Source organism: Pelophylax lessonae, assembly GCF_965119305.1.
Source record: "Pelophylax lessonae genome assembly, chromosome: 2".
NCBI lineage: Eukaryota > Metazoa > Chordata > Amphibia > Anura > Ranidae > Pelophylax > Pelophylax lessonae.
The window spans coordinates 340,612,279-340,621,067 of record NC_138769.1 but is presented as its reverse complement, the minus strand read 5'-3'; positions in this window follow the sequence as shown (position 1 = coordinate 340,621,067).

The following is an 8,789-nucleotide window of genomic DNA, read 5'->3' as shown; positions in this document are numbered from 1 at the left end:
ATCATATGCTGCTGGCCTCACTCTACACGTGTTTAGTCTGATACAACGGACGTCTTCAGGGGATAAAGAGGCCCGTTGCACCAAATGAAACATGCATAGGGTGATTATATCTACTTTGAATTATTAATGTGGTTTTAGCATACTACTTTATGGTCCTTTGTTCTTTCTCCTACCTATTATTACTTTAAAGTGCTGGCTTTGGATAACCAGTGAAGGACTGTGGAGATGGTAGTGTCAGTGGTATCCTGAGTGGTGGCCCCCCAGTTGGATGACTTCTCCGCTGTTGATCTCTTATCATTTGGAGATCATTACTGTTTGGTGAGAACTGGCACACTTGCCTGTATGGTGGTTTGGGATTCTTACACATGGATTGTCATCATTATCAAGATTTCACATTTGGACTTTTATATATTTATCTTAGAACTTCTTTGTTATGCACATGGTAATTATATGCTATGGGACTGCTACTTTAATATTTCTTTGATGCACATTGTTTTTTATGGTTTAATATGAAATAACCCCACTTTTTCACACACATTTTTTTTGTTTTAATCACTACAGAGATATTGGTTTTGTGCACCTTTTAGAATAATTCGTTAATAAACATGAATGCACTGAAATGTCCTTTGATTTATGGTCAGCTGTCTAAGAAGGGCCAATAACCGGGGCCTTATAATGTACCATCCCCCTACTATAAAATGTACAGCACAGAACAGTCAGTTTTGGGTTAATTGGAAAACTGTACTGTAATTGAGATTGCAGGTTTTTTGGGGCAATCAACCCTTTTGCTGATATACACTCTCTCAAGAACCAATCCTGGCTAGTTTTCTTTTATTTTTCACAAAGGTGTCTTTTCAAGCTTTTTCTCACACAGGGCATAAGCATGCTTACAACTAAACCCCAAAACATATTCTGCTACGCATCCCAAGTATGGGGAAACCACGTGTGATACTTTTTACAGCTTAGATGCATAGAGGGACCCAAAATCCAAGGTGCACTTGCACGCATTTCAGGGGTATAAATTACACATCTACAGTCATTTCCTGACTATTTATCACATTTTTTGGGGCCCTGGAGCACTAGGACAGTGGCGACACCCACAAAATTACCCCGTTTTGGAAAGCAAATACTGCAAGGTATTTACTTAAAGGCTAAGTGAGTCTTTTGAAGATTTACATTTTTGCAAGAAGTTTTGAAAAATACAGAAAAGAAAATGAAAATGCTATTTAAAATTGTCCTGCTGCTGACAAATTTTACACTGCTGTATACTTTGTAGTATCTTGTAGTAAAACCCTTGCCAGTGCAATATGTCCATAGAAAATGTAGAATTAGCCTTGCAAATTAAATTGTCCTGCTGCAGGCTAATTTTACACTGCTGCATCATCTGCAGTCTCATAATTCTTACAGAGTTAATATGTTTGATAGAAACTCCCTGGGAGTCTATTAGGCTCCATTCACACCTAGGCAATTTAAATCACAGGCGGAATCCCCACGATTGTGTCATTACTCTTCAATGGCACCCCAATCGCAGTGTGATTTGGTCAGGATAAATCATGCTGCAATTGTGGCGAATTGCAACGCACGACGCTGTTGCCTAAAAAAGCTCCTGCTCCTTTTTGCACGACATGATTCAAGCATGGTGATGTTTCCACGATTGCAGTGCGATTTATAGCGCAGCAATCACATCAACATTGCACCACGATTGGGGTGCTGTTAGGAAGTAATAGCATCACAAATGCATCCTGCGTTTTGATACGTTTTTGACTCACAGGTAGAATCGCAGCGATTCAAATCACCTAGGTGTGAATGGAGTCTAAGAGTAAGGCCTCATTCAGATGGCACTGGCACCCATATTGCATGCAGTAGGTATTTGATTCGGCGTCTGAATCAGCCACCAGCAGAGTGCAGGTAGCTTGCTCCATGGGGGTCGCTCAGTTGATGCCCACTGAGCAGGCGGATGACAGGTTTGTCTCCACTCACTGTGCTGAGAAAGACCTGTCAGAGTCCTGCTCTCCTCTATGGGGAGATCAGATAAAAATGGACAGCCTGCTTCCCAATAGAAGTCAATAGGTGGCCTGATTGGGTCTGCCTGAAAAACGGACAGGCGAACCTGATCGGTCCGATTGTGTGAAAGGGGCCTTAAGATGGTGGCACCCAACTAAGAAACGATTATGTGATTATGCACCTATGGGTTTTTATAAACTAAATATTTCATGTTTGTCAGTGGTTTCTGTAAACATTAAAAAAAGTTTGTCTCCAGGGTGTTATAGACATTAAAATGACAGCAAACAGTGTAAATTTTGACACCACATTTCAATTTAGTTTTAGTCATAGTCATGGACTTTTGACTAAAATGCCATTTTAGTTTTAGCCTTATTTTAGTCATCTGAATTGTTTTAGCTTTAGTCATATTTTAGTCGACTAAAATCTCCAGTACATTTTAGCTGACTAAAATCGAATGAGTTTAGTTAGATTTTAATGCATTACTTAGGCATTTCTCTAGAATTGCCAAACGCAATATATACTCCTGAAGTAAAAATCTAAAAACATGTTATTATTTAAAAATTTAAGGTTTGAACATGTACTACAGACACAGATTTAGCCATTGTGATATATAATGTTTTTATAAATAAAATCAAATTTCAAAAAACAAATAGAAATACTGCTTTTTGACAAACAGAAGTGCAACTTTAAAATATATATATATATATATATATATATATATATATATATATACATAAAAAAAATGTAAACTCTATTGGCTGTAATACCTTTGCACATATTACCTGAATTTATTACCAGCATTAAATATTAAGAAAAAAAAAAGAAAAATAAAAGAAAATCCTTTTTGTTATTTTTTTTTCTTTCAGCAGCTTAGTAGATGCCCCTCCTATTCTTATGTGGTAGTGCAGTTTTAATTTTGACGTCAAATTTTGATTTTGTTTTAGTGATAATCTTCTGACAAAGATGCCATTTTAGTTTTAGTCATATTTTAGTCATCTGAATGGTTTTAGTTTTAGTCAGATTTTAGTTGATTAACCACTTTACCACCGGAGGATTTTGCTGTCTTCCGTCCAGGCCACTTTTTGCGATTCGGCGCTGTGCGACTTCAACTGACAATTGCGCGGTCGTGCGACGCCGTACCCAAACGAAATTTACGTCCTTTTTTTCCCACAAACAGAGCTTTCTTTTGGTGGTATTTGATCACCTGTGCGATTTTTACTTTTTGCGCTATAAACAAAAAAAGAGCGTTTATTTTGAAAAAATAACAATATTTTTAAAATTTTTTTATATGAAATTCCCCCCAAAAAAGATGTAAAAACCAATTTTTTTAAAATTTTTTGGCCAATTTGTTTTCTGCTACCTATGTTTGGTAAAAAAAAATCGCAATAAGCGTATTTTGATTGGTTTGCGCAAAAGTTATTGCGTTTACTAACAAAGGGAAAGATTTCTGTCATTTTTGGTGTTTTTTTTTTTAACGCGTAATGGCGGCGATCTGCGATTTTTTTTTGCGGGACTGCGACATTGCGGCGGACAGATCGGACCCTTGACTGACATTTTTGACACTTTTGGGGGTACCAGTGACATTACTGCAGTAATCAGTGCTATATATATGCACTGTTACTGTAAAAATTACACTGGCAGGGAGGGGGTTAATTTTATTGGAGAGGGAGGGGTTAATGTATGCCTGGTGCTTACTGACGTGTAGGGGGGGAGGTGACTGAGTGAGTCATGGACAGATCGGATGTCCAGCTATGCTGAACAGTCCGATCTGTCACTCCCTGTCACTATGGAGATCCGCCCGCTGTGTTTACACACAGCGGGCGGATCTCCAGACTCGATCCCCGACGATCGGGTAAGAGCAGCGGCGATCGCCGCTGCTCCTCCCCTGGCCCGACTCCCGCTGTGAATGAAAACAGCGGGAGCGAGCCTCCGGCGGCGCGCAAGCACCGCCCAGAAGGGGGAGTGTCTGACGACGTAGTACTACATCGTCAGACGATAACGAGCCACTCTGCCGCAGTAATATTACTGTGAGCAGAGGTAAAGTGGTTAAAATACTGTTTATATAGTCCTAAAATAATTTCAGCAATTAAATTAACACTAGCAGCAAAGAAGAAAATGTATATTCAAGATGTCCAATGTGTCATGCTTTCACAACCTGGTGTGCTAATGAAAATTACTGAACACTCCATAACCAGTGAAGAGATTTTCTGCCCTCTACTTTCAGCAGCTAGTATCACACTGTAATGTATAATTATTTATGTAACTTCCTGACTCTGGTTGTTTAGAAAAGATCCTGGATGGAGGAAGTGGAGAGATAGAAGTTCTCAGCCACATGTCACATGTCCTGCTACTAATACCAGATCAGAAGAGACTATTATTGCCAGATAACTAGAATTGTGTTCCAGGCTGGTTGGATAATGGCAGCAGGGAATCCTCATCACCGCAGAGCTTGCCTTCAGGTCTCTGACACAAAGACAGACGTCACATCATCCTTAGGGGCCCCTGCAACTGTACTTTACTGCTACATTCATCTGGAGGTATCTGCATAAATAATTATATGTAGTGGGGTATACAGTATTTGCACAATCCCACCAGGACTCCTATCGGACCCTTTGCTGATAATACCTGTTTGTATGTTGAATGTATGTACTGCTATCAATCTATTCTTTTATAAAGCTTGTATTATTTCTCCTGTGATGTGTATCAATATGCTTATAGTTATTGTTATATGCTGGTTGCAGTAGTTCATCTGCTCCCTATTACTTTGATTAGATTACTGGCTAATTTTCCAGGCAGGGAATCCCCTCTGGATGGAGGCACTGACAATTTTATTAACTTAGAGCAATAACTTCTTTGAGGAGCGCCATTTCTCATAACCCCCTCCCAAAAGAAGGGTACGCCAGGATAAAAAGAACTGGTAAAAGGACATCTTTATTTAACTCCTCTTTTAGTTTCATCTTACTGAAAACCCCGTATTAGTTTATTTTCTTGTAAATAGTAGTAATGTTTGTTTTTTACATTCTCTTTCAAAATATCTGTAAAAGTAAATTGTTTTACCATTCCGAATCCCTTTCTCTGTGAGTTACGATAAGACATTGATCTAACTTGTTAGGACAATGAATTCTTGTTAATTAGTTCATTAGATTTTAATTTGTTCTGAACTGCCTGGATGCTCGATTAAGCTCCAGTTAATTACAGAGCTTATTATTTTGTAAAGTTTACAAGAGGTGCAGCAAAAGAGGGAAGGAAGCTTTGTGAGTACCCGGTGATGTGCTGAGGTCAGTAGGGCTCTACCTGTCTTCTTCTAAAATGAGCCACAATGCTAGCTCATTGTTTGGTGGCTAATAAAAAGTTAACCTTTTGTATTTTAGTACAGTAGCAAACATAAATCTAATGAACACTCTTTCGTTGATCCCTTCTGGTTCTTGCTCAACATGTCCTGGGTAGGGAATGATGTGTCTTTATTTTGACAGCCTTCCACTTACTAGAGTCAATGAATGGTAGTAATCCAACTATATAGTGCAGCGCAACAAGAGTCAATGAATGGTAGAAATCCAACTATATAGTGCAGCGCAACAAAATAAATATGTGACAAAATTCATTAACCCTATCCAAATATAAATAATTTTGTGGAACTTTAGTCTCCTAAAAAGTACACAAAATATAGCCCTTTTGAACCCAAAACAATTGTATATCTAAAAAAAAAAAAAAAAATGTGCTCTGCCATCATTTTCTTTCCTCCAATAGTTAGTGCGCAACCAACACAGGTGAAAAACCTGCTCGCCTCAAGCAAAAAAACAACAGGCTCATCATTGTAACTCTTTCGAATCCCCTGGGGTGATCACTTCTCCTTTCTCCTGGAACTTGGTTCACTCTCCCTTTTAAGCTCACAATCCACAACAGATTACATGTAACAAAAAGGCAAATACAGTACATAGATTTTTTATGATACTTTATTAAAAGCCCCCACTAAAATCCACTTGCAGAAAATAAATGTAAAAGTACTTGTATAAAATACATCAGCTGGCTTGCCACTCCATACAACGATGGCGGTGGCAGCATGACGTCACAGGCTCAGCTTCTCCCTACTAAACCCGTAGTGCCCTCTCATTGGGCTTAGAGATGTTGCGAACATAAAATTTTCCGTTCGCGAACACGAACTTACGCAAATGTTCACAAACGGGCGAACCGGGCGAACCGCCATAGACTTCAATAGGCAGGTGAATTTTAAAACCCACAGGGACTCTTTCTGGCCACAATAGTGATGGAAAAGTTGTTTCAAGGGGACTAACACCTGGACTGTGGCATTCCGCAGGGGGATCCATGACAAAACTCCCATGGAAAATTACGTAGTTGACGCAGTCGGGTTTTAATAAATAAAGGGCATAAATCACCTAACATTCCTAAATTGTTTGGAAATAACGTGCTTTAAAACATCCAGTGTGCGTATAAGATTAGGTATGATGTTGTATCGATCAGGTAGTGTAAAGGTTACGCCCGCTTCACAGTGACAGGCCAAACTCTAACAGACCAAGCTCCCCGTTTAACGCACCGCAAACAACCGCAAACAGTCCATTTGCACAACTGCAAACTCCCCATTTGCACAAGGTTGAATACCAAGCTAGCCATGTCCCGTTCCTTGTCCTCACTGACATCATTGAAGGTCTCTTCCTCCCCCCAGCCACGTACAACACCAAGGGTCCCCAAAAGGTGACAACAAGCCCCCTGGGATGCCTGCTGTGGTTGGTCTTCCACCTCCTCAAAGCCACCTTCCTCCTCTGACTCCTCTTCTTCAGACTCTTCTCTCTGCGTTGATGCAGGTCCAGCAATCGACGGCGACAAGGCTGCTTCTGGTGGTGATGGTGACCACAACTCTTCCTCTTCATGCTCATCTACGGCCTGATCCAGCACTCTTCGCAGGGCATGCTCCAGAAAAAAAGCATATGGGATGAGGTTGATGATGTTGCCTTGGGTTTGACTGACCAGGTTTGTCACCTCCGCAAAAGGACGCATGAGCCTACAGCCGTTATGCATGAGCGTTCAGTAACGCGGCCAAAAAATACCCAGCTCCGCAGAGGCTGTCCTCTTTTTTTTTAAATTAAAAAAATTTGTTCTTACCAGTTTAATCTCTGCTTTGTCCCCTATCAGGGGCCGGTGTATGGAATAGATTTTAGGAACCGGGAGATGGAAAAAGATGGTTGGTCGGTCCTCTTACTTCCAATTTCGGGCACTGCGTGTGCGCCCTGCAATGTGCTGTGCCATCCTATGTGAGTGGTGTGTTAAGTAGTACTATTCCTATCAGTTTAATCCCTGTTACGTCCCCTATCAGGGGCCGGTGTATGGAATAGATTTTAGGAACCGGGAGATGGAAAAAGATGGTTGGTCGGTACTCTTACTTCCAATTTGGGGCACGGTGCATGCGCAGTGCAATGTACTGTGCCATCCTATGAGTTGTGTGTTAAGTAGTACTATTCTTATCAGTTTAATCCCTGTTACGTCCCCTATCAGGGGTCGGTGTATGAAATAGATTTTAGGAACCGGGAGATGGAAAAAGACGGTTGGTCGGTCCTCTTACTTCCAATTTGGGGCACTGCGCGTGCGCCGTGCAATGTACTGTGTCATCCTATATGAGTGGTCTGTTAAGTAGTACTATTCTTATCAGTTTAATCCCTATTATGTCCCCTATCAGGGGACGTGTATCAAATAGATTTTAGACAACAGCAAAGAGTTGTCAATAGTTGACATCAATTTTATTCCTCAATCTTGGTGTAGTGATGACTGCTCGTGCGCACGTTTGGGAGATTGCAGGCGATGGCGGTTTTTCAAAGTCTATGGTCATGCTGAGGTAGTTCAGTGACAGTTAAGTGACCCAGAAAACAATGATTCTGCAGTGTGGGCCCATTGCTGGCCTAGTAGGCTTTAATGATCACCTTAGATAATCACAAAGAAAATTTATGTTTTTTCTATGAAAAATTATCCAGCCGATCGCTTTTGGGTCTGTTCACAATGAAGCAACGACCTTATCATCTGGTGTGTGCCAACATTGCCAACACACTCATAGAGGTGATCGCTTCATTGTGATATGCAAGCCCCTTCACCACAACAAGGTAACGATCACGAAGGGGAATTGACACAGTATGTGCCTTTTTTTTGTTTTGTTTTTGCAGCCACAGTGCAGCACCAGAGGCCAGAAAAATTGGGCATATACACATTCCTGAAAAATTAGGTATTGTTGCAGCCGCTGCTGTAGCAGCGGCTGGAAAAATTGATGTTTTCCAGGCAGAAAGTGCACTAAAACATTGCAGCTTGAACCTTAGTTGGTGGCGGAGATGTCATGCAAGTCATCCCGCATGCAGAGATTAAATACAGCAGCGTGTGGACCATTTTTAGCCCAAGGCATCTCATCAGGCCTTTTTTAGTCAAATGCATCCCCCACTGTCAGTCCCTTTGGGATCCATGCCTCATTCATCTTAATCAAGGTGAGGTAATCTAGACCTTTTTGACCTAGGCGACTTATCAGTGACAATACTTCCTGCTGCGCTGAAGGTCCTTTCTGACAGGACACTTGAAGCGGGGCAGGCCAGAAGTTCTATCGCAAATTGGGATAGCTCAGGTCACAGGTCAAGCCTGCACACCCAGTAGTCAAGGGGTTCATCGCTCCTCAGAGTGTCGATATCTGCAGTTAAGGCGAGGTAGTCTGCTACCTGTCGGTCGAGTCGTTCTCTGAGGGTGGAGCCCGAAGGGCTGTGGCGATGCGTAGGACTTAAAAAGCTCCGCATGTCCTC